The 15484-nt window shown below is 39.6% G+C and overlaps 1 pseudogene; it reads right to left on the bottom strand.

The window, feature by feature from the left end:
- Positions 1 to 1752: 1752 nt before the first annotated feature.
- LOC104666333 overlaps positions 1753 to 15484 on the bottom strand; it is a 29285-nt pseudogene continuing 15553 nt past the window's right edge.

Here is a 15484-nt window from a genome sequence, read left to right as displayed (position 1 = left end):
TATCCCCACTCCTCTTCCAGCTGCTTTGCTCCTGCCACTGAGGTGAATGCCCAAAGACAGGCAGAAACCCCATATCCACTAGCACTCTGCTTAGTGGTGGCACTTTAGTCCCACAGAGTGGCAGAGTCCAAATATCAAAGAGCCAGAGAAGACAGTTGGGGCTCAATACAAGTCCCCCAGGGTATGCAGTCTCTGAGTTGTGAGCTGAGCATTGCTTCCCCACCACCACCACACAAAAAAATAACTACCAGGAACAAAGCCAGTTGGCTGAATCCACCTTATACCACAATCAAATACTCAAGACCATCAAATAGGATTAAAAAAAAAGAAAAAAAACCCATTCAAAGGTCGGCAACCTCAAAGATATGCCCACAAAGATGAGATTAAATCAGTGCAAAAATGTTGAAAACCCCAAAAGCCAGAGTAACTTCTTTAATCCAAATGACCAAATAACGTTTCCAGCGAGGCCTAATATGCTAGAAGTAGAATTCAGAATATGGATAGAAATAAATTTCATTGAGCTACAAAAGTAAGTTGCAACCCAATTCAAGGAAGGGAAAAAATTGCAGGAACTGACAGAAAAAAAACCACCAGTCTGGAGAAAAATGTGGCCAACCTGATAGGTCTGAAAAACACAATACAAAAACTTTTTAATGTAATCACAAGTATTAACAGCAGAATAGGCCAAGCAGAGAAAAGAATCTCAGAACTTCAAGACTGGATTTCTGAAATAAGACAGACAAGAATAGTGAAAAAAGAATAAGCAGGAATGAACAAAACCTCTATTAAATATGGGATTATGTAAAGAAACCAAATCTATGATTAAAGAGAGTGCCTGAAAGTGATGAGGAGAATGAAAACAACTTGAAATACATATTTCAGGATATCATCCATGAGAACTTTCCCAACCTAGACACAGAGGCCAACATTCAAATGCAGGAAATGTGGAGAACCCCAGTAAGATATCCCATGAAAAGTTCATTCCCAAGACACATAATCATGAGATTCTCCAAGGTCAAAATGAAAGAAAAAAAAATGTGTTAAAGGCAGCTAGAGAGAAAGGGCAGGTCACCTCTAAAAATAGCCCATCAGACAAACAACAAACCTTTCAGTCAAAATCCGACAAGTCAAAAGAGATTAGGTGCCAATATTCAACATTCTTAAAAAAAGAATTTCAACCCAGAATGTCATATCTGACCAAAGTAAGCTTCACAAGTAAAAAATAAATATGATCCTATTCAGATTAGCAAACAAGAGTTTCTGAAGAAAGTACTAAATAGGAAAAGACTATTACCACTCACCACAAAATGACACTGAAGTACAACTGCAGACACTACAAAGCAACCACGTAAACAACTGTGCAAAATAGCCAGCTAAGATTACAGTGACAGAATCAAATCCAGACATATGAATACTAACCTTAAATGTAAATGGGCTGAATGCCCCAATTAGAAAACAGAGTGGCAAGCTGAATAAAGAATCGAGATCTAATGGTATGCAGTAATCGAGATGCCTGTCTCAAATAAGCTCAAAATAAAGGGAAAAAGAAAAATCTACCAAGCAAATATATAACAGAAAAAAGCAGGGGTTGCAATCTAGTTGCTGGAAAAACAGACTTTAAATCAACATAGATTTTTTTAAAAGAAGATAAAGAAGGGCATAGTAAAGGTCTATATATGCACCCAACACAAAAGCACCCAGATTATAAAGCAAGTTCTTAGAGACCCTCCAAGATGTTAAGTTAAATGTTCTTCAATGGTCATTACCTTTATACTGCATTTGTTCAGTATTAAGCCTCTGATATTGAACACAGTATGAGGACTTGTTAAAGGCTTTTCCACATTTTAAACCCTTGTGGAGCTTCTTTCTAGTATGAATTCTCTGATGTCTAATGAAGTGTGAGAATTAGCAAATTGCTTTGCCACTTTCTTCACATTTGTACGGTTTCTTTCCACTGTGAAATCTCTTATAATTAGTAAGGTCTGAGAAGCACTTAAAGGTTTTGCCACATTCTTCACATTTGTAATGTGTCTCTTTCATATGAATTATCTTGTGTTAATAAGGGTTGAGGAGTGGGTAAAGGCTTTGCCACATTCTTCACAGATGTAGGGTTTCTCTCCAGTATGAATTGTCTTATGTTTACTAAGGGCCGAGAACCATGTAAAATCTTTTCCACATTCATTACATTTGAAGGGTTGCTCTCCAGTATGAATTATCTTATGTTTAGTAAGGTCTGAGAACCACCTACAGGCTTTGTTACATTCTTCACATGTGTAGGGTTTCTCTCCAGTATGAATTCTCTTATGATTGGTAATATTTGAGAAGCACTTAAAGGCTTTGTCACATTCTTCACATTCGTAGGGTCTGTCTCCAGGATGAAGTCTCCTCTGTTTAATAAGGGTTGAGGAGAGGGTAAAGTTTTGCCACATTCTTCACATTTGTAGGGTTTCTCTCCAGGATGAACTCTCTTATGTTTAGTTACATTTGAGAAATTTGTAAAGACTTTGCCACACTCTTCACATTTGTAGCATCACTCTGCAGAATGAATTCTCTTCTGTAGAGTAAAATCTGAGAACAACCTACAGTCTTTGCCACATTCTTCATATTTGTAGCATTTCTCTCTGCTAAAAATTTTCTTTTATTCAGTGAAAGTTGAGCACAACTCAAAAACTTTGACATATTTATTACATTTACAGGTTTTGTTATGGGTAGTTGACAAATATTGAGGAAGGCCATTATAACTTTTCTGTCTCTTGCAATTACTCACACTTTGGCAGTTATTCCATATTTTATCAGAATCACGTTTTGAAATGAATCTTTTATGTCGTGGTCCAGCAATATCTTTGCAGTAAAATGAAAAAAAGCCAGCTGAAGAAAAAAACATAACAAAATTTCTCCCTCATTGGACTCAGGTGAATACACTTTACAAGTATATAATTATACAAATTATATTAGGAAGCTGACAATAAAATACCACAGGCTCTAATTCCTTTATAGACATATAAACCTAACAGAAATATATGGACAAAAATGCCTTTGTGAAAAGTCTAAGAACCAGATAAGCATTTGCAGGACCCTAAGTGAGCAAAATACCAAGAACCACATAGTAGTGTATTATAAGTGTTTCATATTTACCCTCCACAGCCATTCTTTATCCTATGATGACTTTAAATGCATGGCAGCAGGTGCCTGTAATCCCAGCTACTTGGGAGGCTAAGGCAGGAGAATCGCTTGAACTTGGGAGGTGGATGTTGCCGTGGGCCAAGATCATGCCATTGTACTCCAGCCTGGGCAACAAGAATAAAACTCCAACTCAAAATAAAAGAAAGAAGAAAGAAAAAAAAATTCAGAATCTTTTCTAACTAAAAAATACACAAATCCAGAGACAATGCCCATAGAACAGGCTTGAGAGACTCCAAGAATCTCTACCCTAAAAATTTGGTATCATATTCCCACAGACAAAAGCCACTTAATAAAGATTTTGATATGTGGCTTTTTATTATACAAATTGCAACCTAAGATTACAACATATACAAAACATAAAGAAAATATGGTTCAAAGATAAAAATGAATATCCAGAAATCAATTATTAAAAATGGAGATTTAAAAATTACCTGAGACACTTTGCATTAAAATCTAGATCTATTTTTAAAAGAAAAAATAAATTACCCTAAAAAATCAAAATTACCATCTCAATGATGCTCAATGAGTAAATGGAAATAAAGAAAATGAAATGAAATAACAAAAATGAAACCAAACCATAAAATAAAAAGCATAAAAAGAAATAAAAATTGTGGAGTATAAGTATAAAAAAGAATAATATGCACTTCCACATTAGGTAAAAAAATAAGTAAATCAAGAAGCTCAGCAAATTTCAACTAAGATTAACACAAAGAGATTTCCAAGAAGACACAACATAAGCAATGTATTGAAAGTCACAAAAAAGTAGAGAATGTGGAATGCAGGAAGAAAAAAGAGATGTGTTATTTATGTGCAAGCTTCTGCAAGATTACCAGTAAATTTATGAACATAAATCTTTCAGGCAAGAAGGGAGTAGGAAGCCATAGTTAAAACACTGAAAAAAAAAGTCTAAGCAAGAATACTATATCCGGCAAAAGTATCATTCAAAATGAAAATAAAAATCTAACTATATCGTGACCTATATCAAGATCTAACTATTCATGTTTTCAAGAGACTCACTTCAGATCTAATAAAAAATATAGAAATGAAAATGGCAGGATAAGAAATACTTTCCATGCAAGTGTTAACCAGATGAGAGAAGAAGAGGCAATAATTTATTAGTTGAAAACTGTCCTATTTCATATTTTTTACTTTAAGTCAAAATTTACAAGAGAAAAAGTAGGACCTTCAATTATAGTAAGAGGGTTCATTTACTGAGAACCTGTAAATATATGACATTTTTCCCAAACACATAAAGCAAACATTGACAGAACTGAAGCAAAAATTGACGGCAATATAATAATGGAAGGACACATCAATATCCCACTTTTGGTAATAAATAAAGCACAATAGACTATGAATACAGGAACAAGAAACTTGAATGCACTGTACAGTAATTAAACCTAACAAATGTATACAGACAACAGAATACACATTATTTTCAATAGCTCATAAAACATTTTCCTGGATGGACCACCTGTGACACCACAAAAGAAGCCTTAACAATTTTTTAACTGAAATTTTACAGACAATGTTTATAGCCCAAAAGGAATGGAAATAGAAATCATTAACAGAAGAAAAGCTGAAAAATTCAAAATGCAAAAATTAAACAGCACACAAGGTTCAAGAGATTCCCCTGCCTCAGCCTCCTGAGTAGCTGGGACCACAGGTGTGCATCACCACGCCTAACTAATTTTTTGTATTTTAGTAAAGATGAGGTCTCATCATATTGGCCAGGTTGGTCTCAATCTCCTGACCTTGCCATGCACCTTCCTTGGCCTCCCAAAGTGCTGAGATTACAGGCATGAGCCACCATGCCCAGCCAACAACACACTTTTCAGCATGCTCTTTTTCAAGGGTTGGAAGATAAAATATTGTGAAGATTTCTATGCTGCTTAAAGTGACCCACACATTCAACAAGCTTTTTTTCAATTTTAAATTTTACTTTTCTAAAAATAGAGGAAAAAAAAAAACCCTACACAATTACATAAGATCTCAAGGGAACATGAAAAGCCTTACAATCTTTAAAAAGAAGAAAAATATTGGAATATTACATTTAACAATTTACAAACATAAAACAAACCTTCAGTAATCAAAGCACTTTGGTACAGGTATAAAGGTAGAACACCAAAGTAATGAAACAGAATGCAGCACAGATGTAAACTCTTCAACAGAGAGGAAAGACATACCACCTAGGTTTTGCATTGAGCCATATGTCACAATTCCTTTGGTAAGTAGGATGCAAGCAAGAGAGAAGAGTTACATTACCTAGACACTAGTTTCAGAGATATTTCAAAATGCCTTCTGGGGGCAGGGCACAGCCTGGAGAGACACATCACCTAGCTTATGGGCCAAGAGATGTGTGATAATATCCCCTATTGACAGGGCCCAGGCAGAAGAGTCATATTATGGTTATTACCTAGCAATATGTAACAATGCACCCATGGAAAGGAATTTCAGCCAAAAAAATCTCAACACCTGGGTACTAGGCCCAGTGATATGACACAATCTCCTCATCTTTGAGGGTGACACCTTTAACTTTTAGCTCAGCATGTATATTAGAGTCACAGTCTCACATGTGTGCTGGGCCAGTGTAAGACACTCTCTGCAACAGCTGAGGGCTGTATAAAACCTGCATAAGAGTTGGAAACTTCTTTGAGGCCTACGTGCTTTTATGCGCTCACAATCTTACATATTACCCTAAACCCAGGTTTGATAGTCAACATCTCTCCTATACGCAGGGTTAAGAAAAAAGACCACTTATTATGTCACTGGACTGCTTCCAGAAATGAGTCACCAACCCACCTGTGGCCAGATCTACATGTAAAAGTCACAATTCCAACATTCTACTGTATTGCCCTATTAGACTCAGGACCTTAAGAGTGGGCACTGTAAATGTGGTATGGTGACAACTTTTAATTTCACCTGGGTATGTAACAGAGAGTCCCAATCTGAACTTTTTACTGGGTCCTGTTATGAAACTCTCTACCACCAAAGAGTTTATACAATATAAGTTAGTATGTCATAATTCCATTTGTGAGTAAAACTAAGCAGAAGGTTAACGTCACTTAGCTGCTGTGCCAAGCAATATGTCATGATGTCTTCTCTTGGCAGTGCCAGCAAATAGGTTCACATTAACTGAGGGCTGGAGCAAGCAATACAATACAAACACATCTAGAAGAAACCCAGCAAAGTGATGAGAGACAAAACACCTACAAAACGGGCCAAAGATATGTCAAAATACCTTCTGTGGCTCTAACACCAACAGCAGAGTCACATCATTAGGGTGCTGGGCCAAGCAATTTGCCACAATTACTTCTTTTTTTTTTTTTTTTTTTTTTGTAGCAATAAATAACTTTATTTAAGATAATCATTGATGAATACTCAGGTTATTTTCAAGTTTTAAAATACTGTCCATCTGAGGTTACATTTGTAAGTATATATTTAGGATAAATTCCTATTAGTGCGTCAAAGGACATTTACAATTTCTTTTTTTTTTTTTTAATTTTTTTATTATACTTTAAGTTCTAGGGTACATGTGCATAACGTGCAGGTTTGTTACATATGTTCTGTCACCCGGGCTGGAGTGCAGTGGCCTGATCTCAGCTCACTCTAAGCTCCACCTCCCGGGTTTACACCATTCTCCTGCCTCAGCCTCCGGAGTAGCTGGGACTACAGGCGCCCGCCACCTCGCCCAGCTAGTTTTTTTGTATTTTTTAGTAGAGATGGGGTTTCACCATGTTAGCCAGGATGGTGTCGATCTCCTGACCTTGTGATCCGCCTGTCTCGGCCTCCCAAAGTGCTGGGATTACAGGCTTGAGCCACCGCGCCCGGCTCACAATTACTTCTTTATGCATGACCTAGGCAGAAGAGTGACATCACCCAGGTGCTGGGCCCTGAAATACAGCAGAAGTCCTGTTTGTGGGCATTTTCATCAACAAAACAAGAGTCACATTACCCGAGTGCTGGGTTCATCAATATGTCACAATCTTTCCATTGTAAAGGCCCAGACAGAAGAAGAGAGTCACATCACTTAGGTCATGGGCTCAGAGATATGGCCCAATGTCACAAGTAAGCAAGGCTCAGGCAGAAAAAGACAGTCATGTCGGTCAAGAGATCGAGACCATCCTGGCCAACATGGTGAAACCCCATCTCTACTAAAAATACAAAAATTAGCTGGGCACAGTGGCACATGCCTATAGTCCCAGCTACTCAGGAGGCTGAGGCAGGAGAATCACTTGAACCCAGGAGGCAGAGGTTGCAGTGAGCCAAGATGGGGCCACTGCACTCCAGCCTGGTGACAGAGTGAGAGTCCATCTAAGAATAAAAAGAAGACAGTCATATCTCCTAGGTGCTTCTTAATTGTATGTCACAATTTAATATGTGGGCACAAAACAGGCTGAAGAGCCATGTCACATAGTACTGAGTCCTGAGATAGTCACAAGTCCTCCTTAAAAAAGGACCCAGGCAAGAGAGTAACATTACCTAGGTGCAGGTTCTACCCATATGTCACAATGCTACATGTGGGCAAGGCCAAGCAGGAAGTCACATCACCCAGGTGATAGGCCCAGAGATATGTCACAAAGCCTTCCTTAAAGCATGGCCCTGGCAAAAGAGTACCTTTGTGCCTGGCCTAGCAATATGTAACTATTCAAGCAGGCACATCCAAGCAGAAGAACCATATCACCTACATGATAGGCCCTGTGATACATCAAAATGACCTCTTTTGGGCATGGCCCTGGCATAAGAGTATCATCACCTGTGTGCCTGGCCTAGGAATATGTCACTATTTTGCACTTTGTGCAGGGCCCAGTCCAGAGAGGAGAGTTATGTGTTGGGAAGAGGTCCCCCAAAATCTGGCCATAAACTGGCCCCCAAACTGGCCATAAACAAAATCTCTGTAGCACTCTGACACATTCATGATGGCTATGACGCCCACGCTTGAAGGTTGTGGGTTTATCAGAATGAGGGCAAGGAACACCTGGCCCACCCAGGGTGGAAAACTGCTTAAAGGCAGTTTTTAAACCACAAACAATAGCATGAGCGATCTGTGCCTTAAGGACATGCTCCTGCTACAGATAACTAGCCAGACCCATCCCTTTATTTTGGCCCATCCCTTTATTTCCCATAAGAAATACTTTTAGTTAACCTATAATCTATAAAAACAATGCTTATCACTGGCTTACTGTCAACAAATATGTGGGTAAACCTCTGTTCGAGGCTCTCAGCTCTGAAGGCTGTGAGACCCCTGATTTCCCACTTCACACCTCTATATTTGTGTGTGTATCTTTAATTCCTCTAGCACCACTGGGTTAGGGTCTCCCTGACCAAGCTGGTCTCGGCAAGTGGCGTCCATTGTGGGGGCTGGAATCCAGGTCAAAGTGACGGTTGGAGAATGTGGAACTAAGCTGGAGGACACCTGAGTACTCTTAAGGAATCCCAATGGTAAGAAGGGGAACTGGGAAGCATCAGGGTAGCAATGGGACAAGTGTGAGCTCTGGTTCATTCCACCTTGGAACTTTTTCACACTGATGATGACGAGGAAGGAGAGTATAACGAAGTAACAGAGCAGGTTTGTTTGCCAGCTAAAGCTAAAGCAGCAAAGGAGGAAGAGGTTCATCCCTACCCTTCTGCACCCCTTCATTATTATTTTGAAGAAAAAGAGTGGTCTGACCCTCCAGGTCTTTCTTTTCTGGAGGACACTGGGCAAAAAGTAGTTTCCCCAGTGACTGTTTGAGTGGTGCCTCGAGCAACCACTCTCAGTTCTATTCAGGCAGGAATCCAGCAAGCTAGACAAGAGGGTGATATAGAGGCTTGGCAGTTCCCTGTTAGAATACACTCCCCAGATCAACAGGGAAATATTATAGCTACATTTGAGCCTTTTCCTTTTAAATTACTCAAAGAATTTAAACAAGCTATTCATACTAAAAAAGAATGTAGAAAAAATCAGTGAGTCAGGCCACCAGCTAGGGCAAAAAAGAAAACTGATGAGCCTGAAATGTGTCCAAAATGTAGAAAAGGAAAACATTAGGCTAATCAGTGTCATTCTAAGTTTGATAAAGATGGGAATATGATTTTGGGAAATGCCATGAGGGGCCCATCCTGGGCCCCATTCCAAATGGCCATTTCTGGCTCAGCCCATTCCTTCACCCCTGTACAATATCTGTCCCCTGCCACAGCCAGTAGTGCCACAGTAGATTTATGCTGCACAAAAGCTGTGAGACTTCTGCCTGGGGATCCCCTGCAAAAGGTCCCAATAGCAGTCTGTGGACCCTTGCCAGCAGGAATAATAGGATTACTTCTAGGGAGGTCTAGTTTAAATTTAAAAGGGGTACAAATACAAACAGGAGTCATTGATTCAGATCACAATGGGGAAATTCAAATTGTTATATCTACTTCTGTTCCCTGGCAAGCAGAGCCAGGAGAGCGTATAGCACAGCTCCTGATTGTGCCGCATGTGGAATGGGGAAAAGTGAAATTAAATGAACAGGAGGATTTGGAAGCACGAATAAACAAGGCAAAGCAGCTTATCAGGTAAATAAAATTACTGATAAACGTCCTACCTATGAAATAACTATTCAGGAAAACAAATTTAAAGTTTTGATAGATACAGGAGCAGACATTTCAATCATTTCTCTATAGCACTGGCTGTCCACGTGGCCAATTAAACCCACTCAATTTAACATAGTTGGAGTTGGTAAAGTCCCTGAAGTATATCAAAGTAGCTATATTTTGCATTGTGAGGGGCCCGATGGACAACCTGGAACTATTCAACCAATTATAACTTCTGTACCTATAAATCTATCGAGAAGAGATTTATTACAGCAATGGGGAGCACACGTTCTAATTCCAGAACAATTATATAGCCCTCAAAGTCAACATATGATGCATGAAATGGGTTAAGCCCCTGGGATTAGACTAGGAAAAAATTTGCAAGGTTTGAAAGAACCGCTTCAAGTGGAAAGACAAAGTTCCCACCAAGGTTTAGGATATCACTTTTGATGGTGGACATTGTTAAGCCTCCAGAAACTATACTTTTAAAATGGTTAAGAGATAAAGCAATTTGGATAGAACAGTGGCCGCTGAGTAAAGAGAAACTGGAGGCTTTAGAGGAATTAGTTACTAAACAATTAAAAAATGGGCACATACCTCCAACATTTTCCCCTTGGAATTCTCCAGCTTTGGGAATTAAGAAAAAATCAGGTAAATGGAGAATGTGAACTGACTTAAGAGCCATCAATTCAGTTATACAACCTATTGGAGCATTACAGCCAGGATTGCCTTCTCCTGCTATAATTCCAAAAAAAAAAAAAAATGGCCTTTAATTGTCATAGATTTAAAAGACTGTTTCTTTTTTTTTTTTTTTTTAAGGTTTTTTTTTTTGTTTTATTATACTTTAAGTTCTAGGGTACAACTGGGTATATACCCAAAGGATTATAAATCATGCTGCTATAAAGACACATGCACACGTATGTTCATTGCGGCACTATTCACAATAGCAAAGACTTGGAATCAACCCAAATGTCCATCTGTGACAGACTGGATTAAGAAAATGTGGCACATATACACCACGGAATATTATGCAGCCATAAAAAAGGATGAGTTTGCGTCCTTTGTAGGGACATGGATGCAGCTGGAAACCATCATTCTTAGCAAACTATCACAAGAACAGAAAACCAAACACCGCATGTTCTCACTCATAGGTGGGAACTGAACAATGACATCACTCGGACTCGGGAAGGGGAACATCACACATTGGGGCCTATCATGGGGAGGGGGGAGGGAGGAGGGATTGCATTGGGAGCTATACCTGATATAAATGACGAATTGATGGGTGCTGACGAGTTGATGGGTGCAATCATTAAAAAGACTGTTTCTTTACTATCCCCTTAGCTGAGTAAGACTGTGAACAGTTTGCATTTACAATTCCTGTCATAAACAACCTGCAGCCTGCTGAGTGTTTTCATTGTTTCACAGATGGGTCTAGTAATTGTAATGCCTTTTATTCTGGATCAAAAGGTAAAGTTTTCCAGACACCCTATACTTCAGCTCAAAAAGCAGAGCTTGTAGCTGTAATTGAGGTATTGACTGCTTTCGATATGCCTATTAATGTGATTTCTGATTCTTCATAAGTGATTCATTCCACACAGTTAATTGAAAATGCTCAGTTATGATTTCACACAGATAACAACTTATGACTTTATTTACCCAATTATAAACAGCAGTTAGGAGTAGAATGCATCCTTTTTACATCACTCACATTAGGGCTCATACACCTCTTCCAGGACCTTTAACTAAAGGGAATCAAATGGCTGATTTCCTGGTAACTAATGCAATCCAATAACAAAAAGTCAGAAAATAGGTCAAATAATAACTTGGGGTAGAGGTTATGCTTGTGTTTCTCCAAGACCAAATCGACAGCTGATTTGGATGCCATCAAGACACCTAAAACCTTATCATGAGCCAGATGCCGAGGAAAAGATTCCAGGAGGATCCTGAAGATCCCCCAATTACAACCATGTCAAGACTGACACCAACGAGGACCCCAACTGTCACGAGCAACACCCATCAAATACAGCCACTCACCTGGGGACAGATCAAGAAGCTGTCACAGACGGCAGGAAAAAACCTGAGAAAAGTGGGACAGCCAGTCACAATGAGTAATTTAATGGTAGCTATGATATTGATGATCACCATTGCCATGTGTATTCCTTAAACAAGGGCTGGCACAGAGAACAATTACACTTATTGGGCGTATTTGTCAATCTTGGTTGGCAATAACGCCTGGATGTAATCACTCTATGACACAGTTACACATGCTTTCTGGTCTCAGTATTTACCATAATAAATCTGCTCCTGTAATTGAGGCATACCACCCTCAAAAATCTATTTGTAAACAGGATTGGACCCAGTTAGAAATAATGAACATACTTGTTGAGGAGGATTACATTATAGAACAGGCAGAGGTGATGCACAGCAATTCCTATGGAATCATTATTGATTGGTCCCCTAAGGGGATATTTAGCTTGAATTACACCTCTCAGTCTGCATGCCACGGCCACACTATGTTCGGCTGGTCTGAACAAAATGGTCAGATGGTAGAAATGATAAGAAGTACGGCAAGAGTTCCTATGATCTGGAACCATGGCAGAATAGTGGCACTTCAACCTCAAATGATATGGCCCTTTGTAGGGGCTAAACACAAGGATTTGTGGAAACTATTAACAGTTCTTAATAAGATCAAAATTTAGGAAAGAATAAAAAAGCATCTAGAAGGACACTCTACAAACTTGTTTCCGGATATTACAAAATTAAAAAACAAATATTTAAACCATCCCAGGCACACCTGACCTTATAGCCAGGAACTGGAGTGCTTAAAGGAGCTGCTGACAAATTAGCAGCTAATAACCCATTGAAATGAATAAAAACACTTGGAAGCTCTGTGATTTCAATAATGATTGCACTGTTAATCTGTGTTGTTTGTCTTTGTACAGTCTGCAGATGCAGATCCCAACTCCTGCAAGAACACCGTGATGAAGTGCCTTTGTTGTTATCACTTTGCAAATCAAAGAAGGGGGACATGTTGGGAACAGGCCTCCCCCCAAAAATCTGGCCATAAACTGGCCCCCAAACTGGCCATAAACAAAATCTCTGTAGCACTCTGACACGTTCATGATGGCTATGACGCCCACGCTGGAAGGTTGTGGGTTTATCAGAATGAGGGCAAGGAACACCTGGCCCACCCGGGGTGGAAAACTGCTTAAAGGCAGTTTTTAAACCACAAACAATAGCATGAGCGATCTGTGCCTTAAGGACATGCTCCTGCTACAGATAACTAGCCAGACCCATCCCTTTATTTTGGCCCATCCCTTTATTTCCCATAAGAAATACTTTTAGTTAATCTATAATCTATAAAAACAATGCTTTTCACTGGCTTACTGTCAATTAGTTAATCTATAATCTATAAAAACAATGCTTTTCACTGGCTTACTGTCAATAAATATGTGGGTAAATCTCTGTTCAAGGCTCTCAGCTCTGAAGGCTGTGAGACCCGATTTCCCACTCCACACCTCTATATTTCTGTGTGTGTGTCTCTAATTCCTCTAGCACCACTGGGTTAGGGTCTCCCCAACTGAGCTGGTCTAGAGAGTTATGTCTTTTAAGTGATGGACACAGTGATATGTCACAATGATGTCTGTTGGCATCATGCAGGATAGAATGTAACGTCACCTAGGTGTAGGATCCAGAGATGTCACAATTCTTACTGAGGGAAGGGCCCAGGCAGAAGAGTCACATCACTTCAAAGTTGGCCCCGGTAGATATCAAAATCCCACAGGTATGCTGGAACCAGTCTGAAGAGTGAAATCACACAGGTACTTGGCAAAGATTTATATCACAGTCACAATGGAATAAAATTCTAGGCATTACATTTACAATATCACACATGTCCTGTTTTCATGTAGGACTGTTACCTTCATTCAACTGTGATGGTAAAAGTCCTTATTTACAGCTGGGTGTGCATAAGAAATGCACAATTTCCTCTGTGTGCTAGGCCTTGTAATAACATTCTTTGCACAACCCAAGGGTGTTATAAGATATGTATGAGTGTTGTAATCTTCTGTGACTTTTTACCAGAAGGGAATCCTGGACATCACTCAAGTCCCCAAACCTAGTTACACAAGTCAAAATTTCTCGTATTGGCTGGGTCCACATATGAGAGTCATTACCATGCCTGTAAGCTGTGCCTAGGTATATGTCACCATCCACTCTGTGGGTATTAAACAGGCAGGACAGCCACATCACATAAATCCGAAGCCAGAAATATTCCAGTATTCTCTTTGTAGTCAGGGCCCTAACAGAAAATTCACAAAACTTGGGTGCTAGGTCAAGCTCTATGGCATAAAGCCCCTTGTGAATTGTGTCCAGGCAGGAGAGGAGAGCCATATTACCTAAATGATGGGCCCAGAGATATGTAAAAATGCCTTCTGTTGCCAGGGCCCAGAGAAGAGGGTCATATATTTTGGATTCAGTGTTTAGAAAGGCTACAATTACCAAAGAAAGAAGGGTACAGGCAGGAGAGGAGAGTCATGTAACCTAGATGATGGATCCAGAAATATATTACAATCGCCCCAGAGGACATTGTTAAGATAGCACAGTCAAATCACCAAGGTGCTTGGCCCAGGTATTTGTCAAAATCTGATTTGTATGCTATACCTAGGCAGAATTATTAAATCACTCAGGAGTTGAGCAAAAGTATATGTCACAATTACACTTGTGGAAAGATTTAAAAATAAGAGTCACCATCTTGTACATGTTCCAGCTCCAGGCATATGAGTTGTTATTAGGCTTTTGTTAGGGTCTCAGGTATATGGAACAATATGACCTATGGCCAGAGAGAAGGCAAGAAAGTCACATCACCTATGTGAGTATGGGTCCAGTGAGATGTCACAATCCACCTTGCGGGCAAGACCCCAGCAGAAGTGTCACATCACCTAGATGCTGGTTTCAGTGACATCTCAAAACCCCCTCTGTGGCCAAGACTTTGGAAAGATAGGAGATTCACTTCACCTAGGCAACTGGCCTAGATATATGTCAAAAAGACTCTTACGTGCAGTACCACAGCTGGAGAGTGACCTCACATTGGTGCTGGGCCTAGCAATATGTCACAATCTACCCAAGGTCAGGGTCCAGGCAAAAGCAAAGAACCATCACCTAGGTGCTGAGCCAAGTGATATGTTTCAATGCTTCCTTTTGGCAGAACCCGTAAAGGAGAATCACATCACCTGGGTGAAGTGCTGAATTATGTGTCACAATGCAGGGCCAAGGCAGTAGAAAGGAGTCATGTCACTTACATAATAGAACTAGATATAAGACACAATTACAGATCAACGAGACAGAAAGTTAACAAGGATATCCAGGAATTGAACTCATCTCTGCACCAAGCGGACCTAATAGACATCTATAGAACTCTCCACCCCAAATCAACAGAATATACATTCTTCTCAGCACCACATCGCACTTATTCCAAAATTGACCACATAATTGGAAGTAAAGCACTCCTCAGCAAATGTAAAAGAACAGAAATTATAACAAACTGTCTCTCAGACCACAGTGCAATCAAACTAGAACTCAGGACTAAGAAACTCAATCAAAACCGCTCAACTACATGGAAACTGAACAACCTGCTCCTGAATGACTACTGGGTACATAACGAAATGAAAGCGGAAATAAAGATGTTCTTTGAAACCAATGAGAACAAAGATACAACATACCAGAATCTCTGGGACACATTTAAAGCAGTGTG

The sequence above is a fragment of the Rhinopithecus roxellana genome, chromosome 9 (genome assembly GCF_007565055.1).
Source record: "Rhinopithecus roxellana isolate Shanxi Qingling chromosome 9, ASM756505v1, whole genome shotgun sequence".
NCBI lineage: Eukaryota > Metazoa > Chordata > Mammalia > Primates > Cercopithecidae > Rhinopithecus > Rhinopithecus roxellana.
Note: the sequence above shows the minus strand (reverse complement) of the source record. Positions and strands in the feature narration are given on the sequence as shown.